At 38.2% G+C, this 25555-nt stretch overlaps 1 protein-coding gene across 8 annotated transcripts in view; it reads right to left on the minus strand.

The window, feature by feature from the left end:
- The window catches only part of PEAK1 (pseudopodium enriched atypical kinase 1), a 303174-nt gene that overhangs the window by 193016 nt on the left and 84603 nt on the right, over positions 1-25555 (minus strand). For 4 of the 8 annotated variants that reach the window (XM_060174713.1, XM_060174715.1, XM_060174721.1 and 1 more), the window contains exon 3: positions 19352-19393. The exons of the other annotated variants lie outside the window; for them this stretch is intronic. The gene's annotated coding sequence lies outside the window, so the exon portion shown is untranslated. The remainder of the gene's footprint in view (positions 1-19351; positions 19394-25555) is intronic. 8 annotated transcript variants of the gene reach the window in all.

A 25555-nucleotide genomic window follows, 5' to 3' on the forward strand; every position in this document is an offset into this window, starting at 1 on the left:
TGCTCATGACCACAGAATGTGAGCTCAGATCTACAGGGATGCAGAGGTCACATAGGCTCCTAAGCTGAATATAGGCCCCAGATCAGATCAAACCAATGGGGTTTACAGTCAATATTTATACACCTTTCCCATATTAGGGAGCTACTCTCTTCCATGATCTAGCTTTCTGGTCCTTTTTCCAGCCATGACATCATCTCCCCAGACAATAACTTGGATCCACCTGCATATCAGATTTCAGGCTCGGGGGAAAAAAGAGAAAAAAAAAAAATCTTGTATAGCCACAGGCCCTTTGAAATATAACTAAAATATGCCTACCTGCTATCTACAAAATGGAGGACCCCCCAACTCTTCATATGCACTATTCCAGCCTTTAGGTCCATGACTGGTCAAAAATTTGTTTGGCTTTGTGTGTTAACTCTCTTTTCAACCACCAAGCTCCACATGCTAGCATGACCAGACTTCCCTAGACAGACAATCCCACCAATGTGTCCTGGAGCTCTGCTTCTCCAAAGCCCTTTCCCACTAGGGAAAGAAAGAGACAGTCTGGGAGTATGGATAGACCTGTCAATGCCCATGTTCAGCAGGGAAGCAATTACAGAAGCCAGACCTTCCACCTTCTGTACCCCACAATGATCTGGGGTCCATACTCCCACAGGGTTAAAGAATAGGAAAGCTATCAGTGGAGGGGATGGAATACAGAGTTCTGGTGGTGGGAGTTGTGTGGAGTTCTACCCCTCTTATCCTATGGTTTAGTCAATGTTTCCTTTTTATAAATAAAAAATTTAAAATAAAATAAGAAATAACAGTCAACCCATATCTGTGACCTTGGGAGGTTACTGCAGTTTCTAATGGAGGGAATAGTGACACAGAACTCTTCTGGTAGGAACTGTGTGGAATTGTACCCCTGTTATTTTGTAATTTTGCATATCACTAATAAAAATAAAATAAAATGGCCCAGAGCAGTGAAGCGGGAATACTTTCAAAATAAAGTTAGTGTTTCAATGTAAACATAATAAACAACTTGAAAAAAGCCAGGTATGTTGAGCTTGAGTCCAGACCCTTGTCTCACTGGATTAAGCACGGTACTGTGCTGCCTCCCCCTCTCTCCTTCTCTGTCTGTGTTTCTACTTGAAAAAAGACAGCAGAGTAGTTAAGCTCTGGTGGTGGTAATAACAATAATAATGATAATGATAATAATAACAGAAGTATGTGAAAAAATGAAAATGAGCCAGTAACACAGAACTGTTGCCGTTAAATCCCAATACACTAATTAATAATTACTACAATAAGTGAGCAGTACTAAAGTAGGCAGAGGTCCTAAAGCACTTCTAAGCTAAGTCAAGTGAGAAATAAAACATTAGAAGTGTTGAATATTAATTTTCCTCGGGTTTCAATATCCTTGATTGAGCTCATAAAGAATATCCCTCAAGGTGACCTAGTGACTCTTGCACATAGGTCACACTGGTGTTCAGAACGATTTCTGATAAATGATAACCTCAATGGGCAATTTACCAAATTAATATTAAGCCATATATTTTCTCATCTGTAAGAATGCTATTCAAAGTAAGCAGCAAAGCAGCAACACAGTAGCCAGCTTTATGGAAGTGAAAAATGACAGCAATAAATCAATAAAACCTCTACAGAACATTATAGTAGTAAAAACTGATACATCTTCATTTTTATAGGATCCAGAGACAATAACTACTTTGAAGAAAAACGTGGTCTTCTGTCAAGTCTGTTTAATTAACTCTCATTCCTCAAACACTCAAGTATCTAACCTTATTATTAAAGACTTACCATTTCCTGATTCAATTAAGCAAAAAACGAATTTCATGTTGGTTACCATGGAATTATATAATACTGAAAACTGAGTCATCTTAATAAAAAAAAAAACTATAGGCTGGTAAATTCCAAGAGAGTATGGCACAAAATATCATTATGTGATAAGCAAAACTGAAAAAATTCTAGCAGTGAATCTGACTTAGAGTACCTGAAATAAGCAATAAATCATTTCTCAATGACCGTAAAAAGTTAAGTTTTAAACAACATGTATGCCATGAGAAACAATTTTAAACTTACAATTTTTCAGAAGACAGAAAAAGTATATTAAAAGAGTAGTTTTACTCTTTAAAAGATTCATTATATTCTCTCATTAGAAACTAGAGAATAAATAATTTGTATTAATAAGAGGTTAATAGAGCATGAAGATTCTTCAATAATAGACACTTATGTTTATAAAGCCAGTAAAATATGAATTATAAGCTGAGGCTGGGGGAAACTGACAGTACAACCTACTCACCACCCCACAAAAAATAACAACTTAACCCAATCACTGGGACATAGCAAAAGTGGGCCAATAACTCTCCACAATGGGCAGTCCAACTAGTAGGTGAGAAGGCACAGCACACAGAGAGAGATCCACACACTGTGAGCACCTAAGTTGGGCATCCAAAGAAAACTGTGGTCCTGGACTCCATGTAACATCATCTACACAAGATTAATTCTTCAACACCAGGAGAAGTAGTAAAGTTGCCAGATATGCAGACACAAACATAGGACCCAGTAGAACGGTGAGGCAGAAGAAGAGGCCCCAAAGACAACAGCAAGCAAAAATTCCAGAAAAGTGTCTTAATAAAATGGAGATAGTTTTAATTATGTAAAATACCTGATGAACATTTCAAAGTAATAGTTGCAAAAATGATAAGTGAACTAGTGAAAATAGAAAAAAATTGAAACCATCCAAAAGGAAGCTGTGAAACTAAAGAATGAAACTAAAAAATGCAACAAACCCAATGGCAGACTGAAATAAATGTTAAACTGTTAAAGATTTTCACTAACTGCTAAGAGTAATATCCACCCTATATGTGGGTGTATGTGTGTGTGCGTCTATATATGGATAAATCTTACTGAAAAAGGTAAATGTACAGTAAGAGACATTGAATAGTGTTGGGTTGTCTGAAAAACTGTGATGTATTTTTTCTATGCAAAAATGTGTCATGACTTTTCCAACTACCTAACAGATCAATCATATTTTGAAACTTTTTAAAAACATTTTTATTTATTTATTATTGGACAGAGACGGAGAGAAAGTGAGAGAGAAGGAAGAGATGGAGAGGGAGAGAGAGACACCTACAACCCTGCTTCACCACTTGTGAAACTCCCCCTGCAGGTGGGGGCCAGGGGCTTGAACCTGGGTCCTTGTGCATTGTAACATGTGCACTCAACCAGGTGCGCCACTGTCTGGCCCCGGAATTTTTTTATTTTTTAATTTCTTTATTGGGGGATTTACCTAACAGATCAGTCACTTTTAAATGAAGCATAAAAATCAAAATGCAAAAGCAGTAAAATTAACCAAAGCAATAAGAATTAAAGGAGACATATGGAAAAGAGGTAAAGTGAAACTTCAAGTAACTTTCTTTTCAGCCACCAAGTTCCAGATGTTAGCATGATGCCGACCAGACTTCCCTAGACAGACAACCCCACCAATGTGTCCTGGAGGTCCACTTCCCCAGAGCCCTTCCCCACTAGGGAAAGAGAGAGATAGGCTTGGAGTATGGATCGACCTGTCAACACCCATGTTCAGCAGGAAAAGCAATTACAGAAGCCAGACCTTCCACCTTCTGCATCCCAAAATGACCTTGGGTCCATACTCCCACAGAGTTAAAGAATAGGAAAGCTATCAGGGGAGGGGATGGATGGGATACAGAGTTCTGGTGGTGGGATGATGTGGAGTTGTACCTCTCTTATCCTATGTCTTTGTCAATGTTTCTTTTTTATAAGTAAAAAAATAAAAAGATAAAAATAAATAAAAAATAAAGTTTAAAATAAAATTGAAAGAGGAAAAAAATGTGGAGGTGGGGGGACAAAAATGTAAAGTTCTGTAATATAATCAAATATAACTAGCCATCAATACAAAATAGAGAGTCATAGTCATAGAAAGCTCTATCTGGGGAGTCAGGTGGTAGCACAGCGGGTTAAGCGTACATGGCACAAAGTGCAAGGACCGGCCTAAGGATGCCGATTCGAGCCCCCAGCTCCCCACCTGCAGGGGTGTCACTTCACAGGTGGTGAAGCATGTCTGCAAGTGTCTGTCTTTCATTCCCCCTCTATTTCTCTCTTTTCTCTCTGTCCTATCCTACAATGATGAGATCAATAATAATAACTACAACAATAAAAAAACAAGGGCAACAAAAGGGAATAAATATTAAAAAACATTTTAAAAAAAGGAAGCTCTATCTGAACCTCATAGTAACCATAAAGAAAAAACTTATAAAGAAACAAAGCAAATGAACAAACAAAACAAATCCCTTGTGAAAATACAGCACTAGTCAACACATGGGATGGAGAATGACAGAAAGGTGGACTCAAACCAGATTCTGGTGGGGATTAAAATATAGCATATGAAGAAGGCGAATTATAATTTTGTGTACTTGAGAATTACATAATGCTACCTTAGTGAAAATTTTAATTAAGTAGGCAGGTAAATTAATAGTTGTAAGTTAAATTCATATAAGCTGACATAAAAGAATAACAGAAAATGTAACTTAAAATGATGTGTGAGGGAAACAAACTAAACACAAATTCAGCAGAAGTAATAAATACTAGTGCACAGGTAATAAGAGTATAAAAAATAATGTAGATGAAATAGTTCTAGAAACTCAAAACTTTCCAAGACTAAATCATAAAATATCAAGTAGATTGAATTAGTAATCAAAGAAAGTTCTCAAAAGAAAAGCTCAACAGGATGACTTTCATACAGCAAAACTATTGAGTATATAATGAAATAGTATCAGTTATTGTCAATTAAAAAAAAAAAACTTGAAGAGAACACTTCCCAACTCATTCTATGAGGCCTGGATTATGCTAATACCAAAGCCTGACAGACTCTAGCACTCATCAAAACCAAACAAATAACAACAAAACCCCCTAAAATAGCTAAGTGCCAGTGAGGATGCCAAGAAATTTGAATCGCTGCACAGACAGAATTTAAAATGGTACAGGTGTTATAGAAAACCAGTATGTTGAAAAGAATATGGGAATGTCTCAAAACTTAAAGACAGATTTACTATGTTAATTAACAGTCCCACTTTTAGCCATACACATCCCAAGTAATGGAAAGTAATGTCTCAAAGAGATATCTGTGTATCCATATTCTTTGAGGCACTACTAATCATAGCAGACAAGAGGGTATGGTGTAGAGACACCCAACTTAGGGAGGTATGGCAGCAATTACGTAAGCAACAGTTCCTTGTTCTGCTTTATATCTTAATTCTTTTTCAGCCACCAAGTTGCAGATGCTACTATGACACCAACCTGACTTCAATGGGCAGACAAGCTCACCAATGTCTCCTGGAACCCCACCTCCCCAGATCCCTGCCCCACTAGGGAAAGAGAAAGACAGGCTGGGAGTACAGATCGATTTGCCAATGCCCATGTAGGGTAGTAGGTAGAGTATGTTGTCCAACCTCCCTTCAGAGAATAGAAAATTCCTTACCATTGTTGACCCACATTGAGGGCAAGGTCCTATAGAGGCCTACAAAGGGGTCCATTATGTTATTCCTGATGGTTCATCACCAGTGATAGTGGTGACAGGGATCTGTTAGAGGTCTAGGCCCATCATGTCTGTGTGGGAATCGCAGGACTCCCTGACTAGTGGCCCCTATTTTTTTTAACTTTTAAAGGAATCGTCATATCATTTTCCACAGAAGCTGCATTAATTTATATTCCCACCAACAGTATATGAGTCCCACTTTCTCTAAACTCTCAATGACACATGTTGCTCCCAGTCTTTTTTATATGTGAAGTGCCACCTATGTGATAAGACATCTCACTGGTGTGCATTTCCCCAAAAGCGATGACAAGATTTTCATGCACATATTAGAACATATATCATCTTCTGGAGAAGTATTTGCTGTTAAGAGAAAAAATTCAGGTTTTAAGAGTGTGCATGACAGAAATGAATATATTAAATTTTAAAAAACTGATTAAAGGGAAGAGTTATAAAGAAGTAGAAAGATAGTAGAACCAAACTTTAGATTCAATTATATATCTCTAATGAACACACATGAAGGACAAAGAGATTGATCTTTAACACGGATTTCTAGCAATTAATCTGACTGGTAGCTAGGGAATAATAAAATGAAGAATGGACAGAATAACAGTTCAACAGATGATGATCTTATTAAGAATTTTAGAATAACACAATAATTTAGATATAGAACCATACCATGTAATCTTATAATCTTATAAATCATGAATAAAAAAATGGCTTTAAAAAAAACTTAGAAACATTCTAATTTAACATTTTCATTTTAAAATCCTGAAGTTTATAATCATTTTATAGCAAAGATTAGTACACATGGCCTGATCTATTCCAACTGATTAATGGCTGGCATGTGAATTTTGTTTGTTTTCTCTCTTTTTTTTTTTTTTTTTGCCTCCAGGGTTACTGCTGGGGCTTGGTGCCTGCACCATGAATCCACCGCTCCTGGAAGCCACTTTTTTCCCCCCTTTTTGTTGCTCTTGTTGTTGTATCCTTGTTGTAGTTATTATTGTTGTTGATGATGTCGTTCATTGTTGGACAGGAAAGAGAGAAATGGATAGAGGAGGGGAAGACAGAGAAGGGGAGAGAAAGACAGACACCTGCAGACTTGCTTCACTGCCTGTGAAGCGACTTGCCTGCAGGTGGGGAGCTGGGGGCTCAAACTGGGATAATTATGCTGGACAATGCACTTAACCTGCTACATTACCGCCTGACCTTCTTTTTTCTCTTTTTGATCCTGAAGTGTATTTTTTTTTTCTTTCTCACCTTACTTGTGTTTTCTCTTCTTTAGATAGAGACAGAAAGGCAGAGAAGAGAGAGAGAAAGAGAGAGTAAGATAAGGGCAACAGACTTTAATGAAGGGCACACTTTAATGATGGCCCTTTTGGTCACTACCAGGCCTCCCCATCATCCAGGGAATCCTAGATTCCCCCATAGATATAATGGGTCTAGACCTCTAGCAGTTTCCTCTCTCCACCATTACTGGTCATGTCCATCAGGAACAGCATCCTAAACCCTCTTGTGGGCCCTGTATAGGACCTTGCCCTCAGTGTAGAGCAACAATGGTAGAGACTGCCCTACACTTGGCAGGCAGGCTGAGTCAAAATACTCTGCCACTCGAGGAAAATTGGTCCTGAAATAAGTGCAACCGAGAATGTTCCTAGCTATGACCATGGAATTCAAGCTTAGACCTACAGGGATGCAGAGGTTACACAGGCTCCTGTGCTGAATATGGACCCCAGATCAGATTGATGGGGTTTACAGTTAAATGGCATTTATATAGCTTTCTCATATTAGGGAGCTACTCTCTGCCCTGATCCAGCTTTCAAGTCATATTTCCAACTCTGACACCATTTTCCCAGACAAAAATTTTAGCCTACCTGCATGTTAGCTGTCAGGCTTAGGCACAAATTCTTAAAGTCATGGGCCCATTAAAATATGCCTAAAATAGACTTCCTAGCTTTTTCCAAAATGGAGACTCTAAATCTCACGTGCTATATGTTTACCTTTAACAAATTAAACAATTTGTTCTGATACATACATATAGAAATAGATATAGAGAGATCGAGATCGATATAGATATAGATGCCTCCAGGGTTATCACTGCTCCTGAAGGCCATCTTTTTTGTCATTGTTGTTATTGTTGTTGTTGCTGCTGCTGCTGCTGCTGTTGTTGGATAGGACACAGAGAAACTGAGAGAGGAAGGGAAGACAGAGGGGGAGAGAAAGACACCTGCAGACCTGCTTCACCACTTGCTAATTGACCCCTCTGCAGGTGGGGAGCTGGGGGCTCAAACCAGCATCCTTGCACCCATACTAGTGCTTTGCACTGTGTGTGCTTAACCCAATGTGATACCACCCAGCCCCCTCTGCTTTTTATCTTAATGTTTTTCAGCCACCAGGTTGCATTTGCAACCATAATGCCAACCTGACATCCCTGGGCAGATGACCTCACCAATGTGTCCTGGAATTCTATTTGTTCAGAGCCCTACTTGAGTTGGGAAAGATAAAAACAGGCTGGGGGTTTGGATAGACCTGGCAATGCCCATGTCCAGCAGAGAAGCAATTATAGAAGCCAGACCCTCCACCTTCTACAACACAGAAAGATCTTTGGTCCATACTTCCAGAGGGATTAAGGAATTAGGGAACCTTCCATTGGAGGGGATGAGATATGGAACTCTGGTGGTGGGAATTGTATGGAATTGTACCCCTCTTATCATACAATCTTGACAATCATTATTAAAGAGAGAGAGAGAGAGAGAGAGAGACCACATCACCAAAGCTTCCTTCAGTGCAGTGGGGGCCAGGCTCAAACCTGAGTAGAGCACATGGCAAGGAAGCAAACTATCCAAGTGAGTTATTTCATTGGCCCTATCCTGAGTTTCTTTTGAGTACTTTATGATAGGTAAAGAAGGATCACACACCAGAAAGCCTTTGGAAGAATAAGAGTTGAAATCAATAAGGCATCCTACAGACTCAAAATCTAAATGCTTTCTTGAACTTAACTCTAGAAATTCCAAGGATATATTTCATCCTTCTGTTGTTACATGGCATTGCTTTTCAAAAACCGTTTGGTATTTTCTATACACACCATGTTTCCTACGTAGGCAATTAGAAGAATACTGTCAGTAGATAGCAAATACATTCTTGTGTCATTTGGAATTAAAGTACATTTTAAGATCCAGAAAAAGAACAGTTATGATCATTTAAAGTCCCAGGAAATAGTTGTGTGATAGAATTTGGCATTTAAAGTTAAAACTGCCTAATATTTCTTTTCATATTCCAGCTGAAGGTCATTTTGTCTCTCTGGCATTTTCTTATGTCTCAGCTGCTTTCCGTTGTTATCCAGAGCTCAGTTTCAAGGTTGAAATACATGACAATAATAGCACTCAAGGAACGGCATCCCAGTTCCAAACTCTCCATAGCATCACACTTCTATCAATTTCACTTCAGTTAAAAGGTCAATTAAAAGTACAACGTATGAATAAATTTGAACTTCAAGTTGTATTGTCACTACTACCTCATAGGATAATCTTTTTTTTATTAAGTTTGCCATCTTCACACTACATTAAAAAGATGGCAAATACATAAATATTTTGTGAAATTAAGTAACTCCATTTTAGAAAGCTGAACTTTGCAAAGTAAAGGCCTGTTCACTTTACATAAGTAAATTTTTGCTCATATCCTATCTTGGATAACTCCACTGTTTCAGTCCTTTCACCACTGGCTCTTACAAAGCTAATTAAAAAAAGGAAAAAAAAAAGAAGGAAAATAGAAATTATTTTAATTGTTAACCATCATAACCTTCAAGCATTTTCCACCTAGAGCCTCAAAATAGAAACCATGACTAAAAGCAAAGTCCTAGGTCTCTGATACTTCAAAAAGTATCAGAGGATACTTTAGTATCCTTTAGGACATCACAGCTTATTTGAGCCTTGACTATTTTGTGCATAAAAGGAAGGAAATGGAAACAATAATTTGTAAATTCTCTTCAGTAAGCACCTACAATCCAAACTTCTTAACTCCTGCTGCTCACATTTTCACAAAGAACATCAGGTCCTTTTGAAAAAATTCCTAGGATAAAGGCTTTATGGAATCATACTATGCCACAAAGAATAGAGTAAGCAATTGACAAACAGGAACATTGAGTTTATAACAAAAGCCTTCCACCATAGAATCTGTATTTCCAAGCTATTCTTTGTTGGTTTACAAGCCAGCTTTTATGTAAAACCATTCAGGAAGTCTGACACTAACTGCCTCTTCTACTTTCACTGGTTTTCCTTCTATTAAAGCATTTCAGCCAGATTAGGAACTCCTTCTCCTTCATTCTTATAATGTGGGTCATACAGATACAAATTGGATTTCATCTTTCAGTTGACTTCCCCAACTAAACAGAAGGGGACAATTTGATATGCGGACTCTCTCAAAAGCCTAGACCAAGTAGATCAGAAGCAACCAATAGCACAGCTATATACAAGATACTGGGTACTGTACAGCAAACCCTAACAAAAGGGCTTTTCAAAGTTAACCCATTTACCAAATAATGTGATGATAACATTAACTATCGATTGTCTTTTTGAACCCTAAGACAGCAGGAACCTCACATCTCCACTATAGAGCCCCTACTTCCCCCAGTCCTGGAACCCTTGGATAGGGCCCACTTTCCCGTATGCCTCTACCAATCCAAACCAAATAATATTGCATCCGCCGATCACAACCTAACCAACGCAACGATTGCCACCTCAACATGCTTCACCTCAGACTGTGTCCAGAGACTTCACGTGTGGAATGACAACCCTTCAGCTTCATTACTCGGGTGAGACCTTTCCTTTTATAGTACACTCTAATTTCATCTCAGGTGGTTCACTTTCTAACAAAGTCCCATAACCTAGATATACACCAGTTTCTGTGAGAGAGAGCTTATGTGCACACGTATCCATAAACTACTGCAAAATATATACCTGAAAGCAGTAGTACACTAGAGTTTGCAGTGAGTACCCCCCTAACACTTCCTCTCCACTATTCCAAGCTTGGGATCCATGATTGCTCAACAAATTGTTTGGCTTCGTATGTTAACTCTCTTTTCAATCACCAGGTTCCAGATGCCACCAGGATGCTGGCCAGGCTTCCCTGGATTGAAGACCCCACCAATATGTCCTGGAGCTCAGCTTCCCCAGAGACACACCTTACTAGGGAAAGAGAGAGGCAGACTGGGAGTATGGACTGACCAGTCAACGCCCATGTTCAGCGGGGAAGCAATTACAGAAGCCAGACCTTCTACCTTCTGCAACCCTCAACGACCCTGGGTCCATGCTCCCAGAGGGCTAGAGAATGGGAAAGCTATCATGGGAGGGGGTGGGCTATGGAGATTGGGTGGTGGGAATTGTGTGGAGTTGTACCCCTCCTACCTTATGTTTTTGTTCATTAATCCTTTCTTAAATAAAAAATTTAAAAAAATAAAAAATAAAAAAAAGAATATAGGTATAGTCTGGCACAACTATGTGACAATCTGAATCCCTGTCCTCATGCATCCAGGACAGACTCAGTTTATAGGGTCGTAAAAATTAAACACAATGTACAGAAATTATCCATTAGCTCACACTGCACAGTAGGTGCTCAACAAATACATGACCATATTATGAGACTCACTCCTTGACTTACTGGATAGAAAAGCTTTTCCTTATTGCTTCACTTTCTACATGATAGTCATCTGTATTTAAGTTCCTTCTAAAAAATTTCAAGTATGTATGTTTCTTCTAAATATCACAAATGAGGGGCCAGGCAGTGGTGTACCTGGTTAAGTACACACATTACAGTGCACATGGATCTGGGTTCAAGGCCCTGGTCCCCATCTGCAGGAGGAAAGCTTCATAAGTGGTTAAGCAGTGCTGCAATGCTCTCTATCTCTTTCTACCCCCCCAACTCTCTTTGTCTCTATCAAATCAATAAGTAAAAATATTAAAAAAATAAATATCACTAATGACAAAGTTCTATTATGGGGGGACTTTCTATACTTTAACAGTAGGGGAAATCAGTGTGGTTATTTCATTGCTTTTTTGAAGTCTTGGAATAGTAATAATATTTATGACACTGAGCACTGAAGTTCATGAAGTGGAAAAAAGCTTTTGTGGTTGATTAAGCATCTGTTTTACTTCACATATTCTGGCACTGTAGGTAATACCCTTTAATTAAATGCTTGTTTAAGTTACACAAGAACTTTCTCTACTGCTACATACCTTTCAATATATATTGGGATGGGAGGGAGGGGGCTCAAAATTAGTCAATAAGATGGCATCATGCAAAAATCTTACTAAAATAATTCCAAAGCTATAATAATAATGATAATAAACACCCAGGAAAAGATATTCCCTGGAAAGTAATCAATTGCATTTGAAATATTTGAGTTCAGGAGTATCAAAGTCACAAACAGAGATCTGGTGGTGGGAATTGTATCCCTCTTATCCTATGGTCTTGTCAGTGTTTCCATTTTATAAATAAATACATTTTTTTAAAAAACACACAAACTATCAGGTAAAGAGGAAAATGTTCCTTCTTCAATTTTTGCTGGAAAGTCATTTTATAATTTTCTCATGATATTAACATTTAGCCCTTGAAAGGCAAAAGATTAGAGAGAGGCACAATTTTGTGTCACACCAAAGGTGAATGTCTTTTCACATTTATCTTTCCCTCTTTTTAGTGTATTTTGATTCATTTACTATCGGACAGAGACAGAGAGAAACTGATAGGCGCGGGGGAGCCAGAGAGGGAGAGGAAGACAGAGAGACCTTTGATTCATTTACTATCGGACAGAGACAGAGAGAAACTGATAGGCGTGGGGGAGCCAGAGAGGGAGAGGAAGACAGAGAGACCTTTTATTTATTTATTATTGGACAGAGACAGAGAGAAACTGATAGGCGCGGGGGAGACAGAGAGGGAGAGGAAGACAGAGAGACCTTTTATTTATTTATTATTGGACAGAGACAGAGAGAAACTGATAGGCGCGGGGGAGACAGAGAGGGAGAGGAAGACAGAGAGACCTTTTATTCATTTACTATTGGACAGAGACAGAGAGAAACTGATAGGCGTGGGGGAGACAGACAGAGACACCTGCAGCCCCGCTTCACCACTTGTGAAGTGTTCCTCCTACAGATGGGGACCAGAGGCTTGAACCTGGGACCTTGTGTACTCTAATGTGTGCGCTTAACCAGGTGCACCACCGCCTGGCCCTCTTTTTTAATCCCAGGCTAAAACAAAGAAAAAGTTAAAAGAGAAATATTAAAAATACCTGATGAATTATATCTTGGCTTAGCAGTTCATCAGAGGTTCAACTGATACCATTACTTCTAACTCTCCCAGTTTAGATAGCAAGTGGCAAATCTGTACTTCTGCAAGTAGGAGGAAGAGCATGAAGGGGTGCTGCCACTTATAATTCATGACAAAACAAGTATTTTTCATCATGGAAATGAAACAGAGCTCCAGAAAAAACAGTGATCCCTATGTTCTGTGTGACAAAATGTTGGATATATTTATGAAACTGAGAAGCTGACTAGACTGAAAATTATGTTCAAATGTAATGGTGTAATAAAGGGAAGAAAGTGACCATGCATCAAATAAATCATTACCTGCTATGAATTAAAAAACAATTTCTATCTGCACCCAATATTTAATTTACACACACAAAATAAAAATTTCTGGATAGCTTTCTCAGATTTTTAGCTTGATACCAAATTGTATTATAGTTCATAGATTTTCTCAAAAAATTTATTATATTTATTATATTACAATTTTTAAACAAAAGGAAGGTTTGTGGTAATCCTTCACTGATTAAGTCCAACCACAACTTTTTTCCCCAAACAGTATGTGCTCCCACTATATCTGTATCTGTTTATTTAAGGTATGAACTTTTCCTTAGATACACTACTGTACAGTTATAGACTAGAAGACCGACACAAATTTTACATGGATTGAAAAAAAAATTGTATGAGTCACTTTACTGGTCTGGAACCAAAACTACAGTATCTCTGAGGTGTGTCTACACTTGGCATTTGCCATAAAAGCCTACTATTTGGTCTTATTGTAGTTGAACTGAGTTAAAAGAAAAAAGAGAGAGAGAGAGAAAAGAAAAAGAAAACTTTAAGCAGAGTTGTATGAAGAATTGGAGTTTATTCTTGTGGGAGAAAATGTACATATGTAGGAAGACTTCTTATGTAGGGGCAGAGCTATGGCGACCTAGTCACAGAAATGTTGCTCTTCCCAAGAAAACAAATATTACAACAAAACAACTCAACAAATTTCATCAGAGAACAGCTGGGATTTCTGGTAAAGAAAGTAACATCCCTATCTGAAGGTTGGTGATTATGTGTGGACAGTGGGAGAAGGAGGGGAGGGAGAAGACTCAAACTGAACTGCAGCACTGCACTGCTGGCGGGTACAATATCTACAACTACTTCAAATCCATGTGGCAGATATAAAGGGCCCATGCAGAGCTTACTCAGGGACTGAGTGGGTTAAAAAATGAAAAAAAAAAAAAAAGTTCTGAACTTCTGTTTAGAGTTATAGAAGGGAATCATTCAGAGGAACTAGGGACCAGAACACTGTATCTTGTGGCATCAAAGAAGGCTATCAAACTCTAAGGTGATACAGAGAACCTGATAATCAGGGTCATACTACCCTGCAGGTAAGACAAAAAAGTGACTTTGATCTCAAAGCAGACTTCCTGCTATTAGGAGTCAGTCTGGGAGGAGAAGGATGTCTGGAATCTTCCCTGCCTCCCAAACTAGGTCTCTGTTTAAGGGACATCAAGTGCTATTTCCAAGCTTCCCCCATCCCCTTCACAACTCACATGCAAAGCAAAACCAAACACCTGTGAGCAACAATAGAAGACAAGACAGATGGATAAAACTAGGAAAACACTGATTCTGCAAAACCAAGATGAACCCCAAAAACTTGATGTAAATCCAGAAGAGTTATTAGAGAAAGAGTTTAGGAAATATATTGTTGGAAAATTTGAGGAAATACAAACCTTTCAGCTTGATGTGGAGAAAAGAACTAAGACAAAAAAAAAAAAAACAGTGTTTTTACTTTATAGGAAAATGGAATACTTGAAAACAGAGTTACAGGGTGTAAAGGGTGCTTTGAATGCATTTCAGTCTCAAGTATGTCAAGTAGACTTACCTATGTAGAAGAGAGAACATCAGAAACAGTAGACAAACTGGCCACACTCTGCTTTCAAAGTATAAGGAGAAAAGGGCTTGGGAAAAATGAGGCAACTCTTTGAGAGATTGAACAATACATCAGAAAAAGACATATCAGAATTATAAAGGTCTCAGAAGGAGAGAAGAAAAATAAGACAGCAGAAAACATATTCAAAGAAATAAAAGCAGAAAAATTTCCAAATTTGGGATGTGTTAAGGATATAGATGTTCAGGAACTAAAGAGAACTCCCAAATTCCTAAACCCAAATAAATCTACACCAAAACACATCATTGTGAAACTATCCAAAGTCAAGGATGAAGGCAAAATTTACAAGCTGCCAGAAGAAAGAAAAATTAACTTAGGAAATTGGTATAATGAGACTTGCATCAGATTTTTTGACAGGGACCATGGAGGCAAGAATAGAGTGGAGTGATATATTCAAGGTTTTAAAAGATAGCAACTGCCAGCCATGCATAGTTTACTCTTCAAGATTATCATTCAAATAAGAGTCAAGCAGTAGCGCAGCGGGTTAAGCACACGTGGTGCAAAGCGCAAGGTCAGTGTAAGGATCCTGGTTCGAGTCCCCACCTGCAGGGGAGTCGCTTCACAGGTGGTGAAGCAGGTCTGCAGGAGTCTGTCTTTCTCTCCCCCTCTCTGTCTTCCCCTCCTCTCTCCATTTCTCTCTACCCTATCCAACAATGATGACATCAATAACAACAACAATAATAACTACAATAAAACAAGGGCAACAAAAGGGAATAAATAAATTAATTAAATTAAAAAATATGAAGGAGAAATCAAAACAGTACCAGACATACAAAAACTAAATGTGTTACCAGATCTGCATTGAAAGAGTCACTAGGAGTGTGACAGAGAAATAAGGAACATTTAACTCTCAACAAGGAAATACAGAATAAAAAACACCCAGAAACACAAGCCAAAGAAATATGAAACAATTTTAAAGTATGAAAGGGGAGAAAGAAACAGATGTTCAAGCAGAGAACAGTGGAACATGAATATGTTGAAAAGGGCTCTCTTATAAATTACATGTATAACACTTTTATGTATAACACATTTATCTATTTTTAAAAATATTTTATTTATTTATTAATGAGAAAGATAGGAGATAAAGAACCAAACATCACTCTGGTACAGGTGCTGCCAGGGATTGAACTTAAGACCTCATGCTTGAGAGTCTGATGCTTTATCCACTGCACCACCTTCTGGACCACTAGAACACATTTATTTACATGCACACAGCCCTATAGGTATTGTTAATATGTTATATTTCTCTCCATTACTTTCTAGTGCTTATTACATCTTTTTTTTTCCTCACCCTTCTTATGATATCTTAAGTTTCTTTAATTTGGCACTTGTGTTCAAGTACTCTTGTTGCTATAGTTTATACCTATTACCAAATGACCTGCATTTCCCTGATGGATAACTACTGTATGGTTTCACTCACATGTGCAATATAAAGAACTGAAATACATGAACTTTTTTTTTTTTTTAAAGTCAAACTGTCACCAAGACTTTGTGAAAACTATGGTGGTTATCCTTGGGTACGAGGTTGGAAGGAAGGGAGGGAGGACACAGGGTTGTGGTGGTAGGTGTGGCATGGAGCTATATTCCTATAATCTTAGAACCTTGTAAACCAGTGTTAATAATTAAAAAAAAGAAAATATACATATGTAGGACATGATGGCTATCTTCAAATGCAGAAGTTATCATACCACAAATAATGCTAGGAATGTAAAGCAGTAGATGAAAAGGGAGGTTCACAGCATAAAAGATAGTCCCTTAAATATGAGTGGGAGAGAAACACAGAAACCAAACATCAAAGAGAGGTAGACGAGACTAAAATTTAATGACCTCTAAAGTTTTCAACTCTTGAGACTGTTGTTTTGCAATGTACTTTTAAATTATAATTAAATCTGCCAGCAGTTCATGAAATCAATCATTGTTCTATGAACTGGGGTAAGAGCAGTGTGCAACAGAATGCCAACCCTAACCTCTCCTTTCAAAACCCCTATCTTCCCAGGATGGCCATGGTACCTTTTTAAGCAGAATTTATGTTACTCAGAACTTTTCTGATTGAAGCAAACAATTGTTAACTTGTATGGTATGAACACTGGTATAGGCAAAGATGAACTGGATCCAGGGAGACCAGGTATGAAGGGTCAAAATAATCTACGTAATAGGTTTTCAATAAATAGTTCTTTTTGTTTTCTTCCAGGGTTACTGTTGGGGCTCGGTGCCTGCACCATGAATCCACTGTTCTTGGAGACTTATTTTCTCCCTTTTTGTTGCCTTTGCTATTTTACCATTGTTGTAGTTATTGTTGTTGTTGTTATTGATGTTGTTGTTGTTGGATAGGACAGAAAGAAATGGAGAGAGGAGCAGAAGACAGCAAGGGGGAGAGAAAGACAACTGCAGACCTGCTTCACCGCTCATGAAGCGACCCTCCTGCCGGTGGGAAGCCAGGGACTTGAACTGGGATCCTTACATCGGTCCTTGCACTTCGCACCATGTGTGCTTAACCCGCTGTGCTACCACCAGGCCCTTTCAATAAGTATTTCTATTTTTCCCCTTTAGTTCTGGGGATCAGCAAGGGTCTCATATATGCAAAGTATGCACTCTACCACTGATCAACAACATACTTGGCCCTACAAATACCTTCAAAATAAATAATAATTTTTCCAACCATGTTAACATATGGATTGGCTAAGACTGTGCTTGACTGTAATGATTACAGGAAAATCAAATAACAACAGCTAGAATGCACAGGAGTTTATTCCAGGAACAAAACATCTAGAGTTGGGTAGACCAACGATGGTTTAACAACACATGACAACACAGTAGGGTTCCACTTATTTCCCTACTATGCATTCCCCAGGATTGGTTTTCATATTCATGAATTCCATTTTCAATCCCATTTTCCTGATAAGAAGGCTAAAAAGGCCTAGGGGTATTTCCCTCCAGATTTTGACTTTTAATTTTAGAAAGAAGAATTCTTTACAACAGACTTATATCTAATTTCCCTGGACAGTATTGTATCACAGGGTCAACCCTTACTGAAAAATGCCAGAGTGGAGCTAGGTAGTAGCCATCTGGTTGGGCACATACATTAGAGTAAGCAAGAAGGGGTTGGGCAGTAGCACAGTGGGTTAAGTGTGTGTGGTACCAATTGCAAGGACCGGTGTAAGGATCCTGGTTGGAGCCCTCGGCTCCCCACCTGGAGGGGAGTCGCTTCACAGGTGGTGAAGCAGGTCTGCAGGTGTCTATCTTTCTCTCCCCCTCTCTGTCTTCCCCTCCTCTCTCCATTTCTCTCTGTCCTATCCAACAATGATGACATCAATAACAACAACAATAACAATAAAACAAAATGGGCAACAAAAGGGGGGAATAAAAAATAAATATAAATAATAAATAAAAATAGAGTAAGCAAGAACCACAGATAAAGCCACCAGTCTCCACCTGCATTGGGGAAGCTTCATGAGTAGTGAAGCAGTACTGCAGGTGTCTCTCTCTCTCGCTCTCTCTCTCCACCTTCCCTCTCAATTACTCTCTTAATGCTATACAAAATAAGTATATATTTTATAAAAGATGCCAAAAAGAAAAAGGAAGGAGGGAAATAGTGGTTGGCTGTGGATATTTAATAAGTCTAAATTAAAAAAAAGAGGGAGTCGAGCGGTAGTACTGCGGGTTAAGTGCAGGTGGCACAAAGCACAAGGACTGGCTTAAGGATCTGGTTCGAGCCCTAGGCTCCCCACCTGTGGGGGAGTTGCTTCACAAGTGGTGAAGCAGGTTTGCAGGTGTCTATCTTTCTCTCCCCTCTCTGTCTCCTCTTCCTCTCTCCATTTCTCTATGTCCTATCCAATAACAACAACAATAATAACTACAACAATAAAACAAGGGCAACAAAAAGAAATAAATAAATATTTTTTAAAAAGGAAAGGAAAAAAATAGATAACTAGGGAAAATAGCACAGTGGTATAATGAAGAGATTTTCATGTCTGAGACATCAGAGATCCTAGACAAAATCCCTAAACTATCATAAGCTAGAACTGAATAATGCACTGGCTGAGGGTGGGAATAAGACTGGAGAAGTAACATAATATGAGAATAATGCAAGAGCATACTTGGTTTCTAATACCATTATCCAATTAAAGGAGGCAAGGATTCTTGAAAAATTACAGATTCTAGGTCTGTGGCACAAAGTGCAAAACATATACTTACTCTGTCTTGCAGTATCAGAAAATAAGTACTTACAGAAACAAAGCAGCTAAAGCAAATGAACTTGCAAGAAAAATGGTAACAAGACCAACTCTTGAATTTTGTGAGAACTATGATGGGGGTGGATGGGCAGGGCACAGAACTTTGGTGGATGGTACCATCATCGTGTGGGTACAGAACTTTACCCCTGAAATCTTATAGTTTCCTAAGATTCTGTTAAATTACCAACAAAAAAATGAGTACACTAAGAAAGGCAGAAGAAAAAGTATGATGGCATTTGAGAAATTGGACACAACCTCAGTTGAATGATAAAAACAACAAGAGTGCTAAGTCAACACTATGCGCCTTTGATATGTTATGATGAGAGTGTTACTTTACCTCTGTGGTCTTCTTTCCAAAAATCCATAATGCAGTACAATCCTGAGAAAACATCAGATAAATTCTAATTAAGGATATTCTATAGTAGTAGTGTTCCTCAAAACTGTCAAGGACTTTGAAAATAAGTAAGAGTTAAGACACTGTCACAGTCGAAGGTAAACTAATGAAACAAAAAATTAAATGTAGTGTGATATTCTGCATGAGGTCCTGGAGCAGGAAAGGTATTAAATATTGATTTTAACACCTGAAACTTACATAACTTTGTAAAGTTACTTAGGTTAAAAAAAAGCTACAGGATATGGAAAGATGAAAAAAAATGAAATTTGACTAACAGAAATGCTTCAACATTAAATTTGCTACTACAAAACCTGCCTTGCAAGAATTACTGAGAGGAGTCCCACAAAAAAAGAAGATGCAAAGTAGTTCCAGAAACTTTTTTTATGTTTATTTATTTTCCCTTTTGTTATCCTTGTTGTTTTTCATTATTGTTCTAGTTATTGTTGTTGTTATTGATGTTGTAGTTGTTAGACAGGACAGAGAGAAATGGAGAGAGGAGGGGGAGACTGAGAGGGGGAGAGAAAAACAGACACCTGCAGACCTGCTTCACCGCCTGTGAAACGACTCCCGATGCAGCAGGTGGGGAGTCGGGGACTCGAACAGGGATCCTTATGCCAGTCCTTGCACTTTGCGCCACCTGCACTGAACCGCTGCACTACCACCCAACTGCCTGCCAGAAACTTTTAAGGAGATGATCAGTATTAGAATAGAACCAGAAACACAACAAGGGAAACCAGACACAGAAAAGGGGAGAGTAAAATAGAGTGACACAGTCCAGTGTTGGTGAACCAAGGCCACCTTAAAAAAATTTTGTAGATACTGTAAGTTAGATACAATATTCATAATAACTATAAGATGAAATATATAGTAAAAATACAAATAGGAAATATATATACAGGAGGCAAGATCATTATAGACAAACATCCACATAAAATAATAAACAGAAACAAACAGGAAAAGAGTCAACAAGAACATAAAACAACTTGGAAACAAAAACCAGAATGGTTATAAGCAAGCCATATATATCAATAATCACCCGAAACAAAGAAAGTCCTCCACTGCTGGTGGGAATGTCAATTGGCCCAACCCCCTGTGGGGAGTAGTTGGAGAACTCTCAGAAGGCTAGAAGTGGACCTACCCTATGACCCAGCAATTCCCTCTCCTGGGGATATATCCTAAAGAGTCAAACACATGCATCCAAAAAGAATTGTGTCTACCTACGTTCATAGCAGCACAATTTGTAATAGCCAAAACATGGAAGCAACACAGGTTTCCAACAACAAATGAGTGGCTGAGTAAGTTTATACACAATGGAATGCTACTCAGCTATTAAAAATGGTAAATTCAACTTCTCACCCCATCTTGGATGGAGCTTGAAGGAATCATGCTAAGTGAGATAAGTCAGAAACAAAAGGACGAATATGGGATGATGTCACTCAAAGACAAAAATTGAAAAATAAGAACAGAAGGGAAAACACAAAGCAGAACTTGGACTGAGCTCGGTGTACTACACCAAAGTAAAAGACTCTGGGGAGGGGAGTCAGGTACTGGAACATGATGGAAGAGGAGACCGAATGGGGTTTGAATCATTATGTAGAAAACTGAGAAATGTTATGTATGTACAAACTATTGTATTTTACTGTCGACTATAAATCATTAATCCCCCAATAAAGAAATAATAAATAATAGTAATAATAATAATTACCCTAAATGTGGATAGTTTAAATTCACCAGTTTAAAGATTCAGAGTGACTGAATGAATTAAAAAGCAAGAGCCATCTATTCTGTGTCAACAGGAAACACACATACAAAAGAAAGATAAACAGAAGCTATTCTAATATCAGGTAAACCAGACTTTCAGGCAAAGGTGAAAAGTGACAGACATGGATACTACATATTGGTCAGAGGATCAATCCAAAAAGAAGATATAACAATTGCCAATATATAAGTTCCCAATATGTGTGCACCCAAATATATTTTAAAAAGTACTTACTGACCCTAAGGGAGACATCAAAAGCAGCACAGTATTAGCTGGAAACGTCTACATACCACTCACAGCAAGAGACAGATTATCAGGACAGAAAAATTAGTAAGGAAATAGAGGCCTTAAATGAACTCATAGATGAGATATATTTAGGACCTTTAGTCACCCCAAAAATATATATACATTCTGTTAAAGTGCATAAGGAACATTCTCAAGGATTGACCATAATATGTTGGGACACAAAAACACACTTAATACATGAATATTGAAATTATAAAAAGTATCTCTGCTGACCATGAGACAGAGGTTAGAAATCAACCACAAAAATAATGCCTGCAATGGCAGAGTATTAACATATATATATATATATATATATATATATATATATATATATATATATGATCAATTTTCTTTTCTACTATAAGGAGATACATATTGTTCTACACATCCAATAGCTTTATTTTTTTACTTTAGTTAAATACATATTCCTGTAACAACTATCTATTGCCATCTTGAACCCTAAGACAACAGGAACCTCTCACTTCTTCTATAGAGCCTATATTTCCCCCAGTCCTGGAACCTCTAGGGTGGGGCTCACTTTCCTGCATGCTTCTCTCAATTCATACCAAGTGATATTGCATCCACCAATCCCAACCTAATCAATGCAATGAGTACCACACCTCAGCTTGCTTCACTTCAGACTGTGTCCAGAGACATCAGGCATGGAATGTCAACCCTTCACCCTCATTACTTGGGTGAGACCTTTCCTTTCATAGTGTTCTCTAATTCCATTCCAGGTGGTTCACTTCCTAACATAGTCCCAAAACCTAGATATAGACCAGGTCCCGTGAGATAGAGCATATGTTCACATGTAACCATAAATTAGGGCAAAATATATACCTGAAAGCAAAAGCATACAATAGTCTACAGTGGGTCAGTATAAAGTTCCTAATGAGATAGTATCTAATTAGACTTAGATACCCTCCTCACCTACTTCCTATTACAGTTCTCTCACTCACTCCAATGCTAACATTAGCAAAGCCAAGGACTGCAAAAGCTGAACAAGGGCAAGAGACTGGCATACTTTGATGATGACTTTTTCATCACTATCAGGCCACCGCATCAGCTGGGGCCCTAATCGGAGAGTCCTGAGATTCCCAAACAGACATAATGGGCCTAGACCTCGAGTAAATCCCTCTCTCCATTGTTACCAGTCATCTCTATCTGGAACAACAAAATAGACCCCTTGGTGGGCCCCCATAGGACCTTGCCCTCAACTTGGATCAACAATGGTAGAGAATGTTCCATCCTCCAAAGGAAGATGGGTCGATATTGGGGCAGCTTGGAATGTTCCTACTTATGACTACAGAATGTGAGCTCAGATCTACAGGGATGCAAAGGTCACACAGGCTCCTAAGCTGAATATGGGCCCCAGACCAAATCAAATCAATGGGGTTTACAGTCAACAATATTTATACTCCTTTCCCATATTTGGGAGCTACTCTCTTCCCTGATCCAGCTTTCTGGTCCTTTTCACAGCCATGACATCATCTCCCCAGATAGTAACTTGGATCCACCTGCATATCAGATTTCAGGATGGGTGGGGGGGAATTACTATAGACACAGGCCCTTTGGAATATAACTAAAATAGGCCTACTAGCTATCTACAAAACTCTTCATCTGCACTATTCCAGCCTTCAGGTTCATAATTAGTCAACAATTTGTTTGGCTTTACATGTTAACTCTCTTTTCAGCCACCAGGAACAGATGCTAGCATGATGCCAACCAGACTTCTCTGGACAGACAACCCCACCAGTGTATCCTAGAGCTCCAATTCCCCAGAACCTCATGCCACTAAGGAAAGAGAGAGGCAGGCTGGGAGTATGAATTGACCTGTCAATACCCATGTTCAGTGGGGAAGCCATTACAGAGGCCAGACCTTCAACCTTCTGCATCCCACAATGACCTTGGGTCCATACTCCCAGAGTGATAAAGAATAGGAAAGCTATCAAGGTAAGGGATGGGATACGGAGTTCTGGTGGTGGGAATTGTGTGGAGTTGTACCCCTCTTATCCTATGGTTTTGTCAGTGTTTCCTTTTTATATATAAAATTTTTTTAAAAGACTACTATGTAACCTCGGGGTTTTGCTGAAGTGGGTCTTATAGAGAAGTTTTGGATAATTTTCTGCAATTATACTTAACTAAATTAATAGAACTGCAGTTCAGGTAGGAAATGTATATGGATTCATGGTGTCTGCAAGTAGCCCTTTGGCCATTTGAGTATTTTATGTAAATGTAATTCAACCTAGAGCTTGAGCTGATCTAAGCTAAGGAACAGTGTGAAAATGAGAATAAAAATGTCTTCATGGATCCTTGGGAAAAAATATATATATTCTTTGTAGAAAAATTTAAAATAGACAAAAAAGGGTTTCAATAATGCTACCACCTACAAATAAGGATAACTGCCATTTTGCTAATCATCCTTCCAGCTGTGTACTGGAGTATCCAGATGACTATTCATTTTTGTACAACCCTTTCATCAGCCATTTCCTAATTTATACATAGTCATGCTTTCATTTCAGCTCACAGGTTACTTTCTTCTCTGGGAAATACTCTGTGGCTTCCACAGCAGGCTGAGTTGCTCTGACAGATACTCAGAGGGACAGATACTTGCATAGTTCTCTGTACTGCTTTTACCTAGGAAATGTCACATTTGTAATCAAAAAGTCAGTTGAGAAATTAATCATTATTAATGTCTGCTTTCATGCTAAAATATTAAGCTTCATGCATTATTCATTAGTTTTCTCAACATGGTGCCTTTAATACAGGACACTCTCAATGAAAAGTAACTAAATAAACAGTACATGCAGTTGTAGGTTATTAAAATCATGTATATAGATATGAATTGATGTTGAAGATAGCTTGCAAAGGATGCAAATGAATATGCACACATACTTACGTTTTGTTTAATAATAATAACTAGTAATTACTCTGAGGCTGGCACACCTGGTTAAGCAAACATGTTACAATGTGCAAAGATTTAGGTTCTAGCCCCCAGTCCCCACATGCAGGAGAAAGCTTTGTGAGTGGTGTAGCAGGGCTACAGGTGTCTCTGTCTCTCTCCCTCTCTATCTACCCCTTCCTCTCAATTTCTGGCCATCTCTATCAAATAAATAAAATTTGTTTTAATTAGTATTTACTCTGCACAAGGAAACATAACATACAATAAGCACCTGCAGTAGTTAACTTTGGGTGGGAGATTTCAGTAGACTTTCACATTGTAATATCTTTCAATTTTATTAAGTATGCTTTATTTTTATAAACAAAAAACCTAAAACATTCATTCATTATGGGAAAATAAAGACAAGTTTTTTCTTGGAAAAGAAAAACACTTTATTGTCAATCTAACAGACACAAACACATTTAACACTTGTACTTTACATATTTTTGTTTGACATGGTAAAGCAAATTTTAGTGTCTAGGTGATTTCAGACACATTAATAACCCTCGCGGGTAGATAGCTCTAGACCACAGAGAGAGCAATACAAAGAGTGAAATAACAAGAATTCAGTCCCATGGCTTATTAGAAAGATACAGAAGAATGTGATGTGGCAACAACTTCATGTACTCACTTAGCCATAGCATTTAAGCAACAAATGGTCAAAGGTGAGATACTATAAATTCTGTGAAACAAGTGAACTCAACTAAGAGTTCTATAAGTTTAAATTATACAGTTTTGTAGTTTTCAATGCTGTCCATACAATTATACCAAGTATCTGTTGTGGCCATAGGAAAGAAAGGAATGAGTAATGATTAATATAAAAAACCAAAGCAGACATCTATTAACATGCAACAACACAGACAGAGCTTAAGAAAATTATGCATGAGGCATCCAATCTCAAAATGTATAAATGATATATTCAACAGTTCCATTACTGAGCCCTCTCATATAGAAGACCTAATTAGCCAACAAGGTCATTTGTTCTAATGCTATGGACCTTCTCAAGCCAAGTTGATACAGATGCAAAGATTAGAGCAGAGTGAAGTGACTGATATTTTCAGCACTAGTATTAGATGGCCTTTTATTCTTTCTTTGTTCATTTTAATAATTTGCAAAGTAAGAAGTTACCCCCAATGAAGAATATCACTAAAGGGCCAACTAT

This window comes from Erinaceus europaeus, chromosome 16 (genome assembly GCF_950295315.1).
Source record: "Erinaceus europaeus chromosome 16, mEriEur2.1, whole genome shotgun sequence".
Lineage (NCBI taxonomy): Eukaryota > Metazoa > Chordata > Mammalia > Eulipotyphla > Erinaceidae > Erinaceus > Erinaceus europaeus.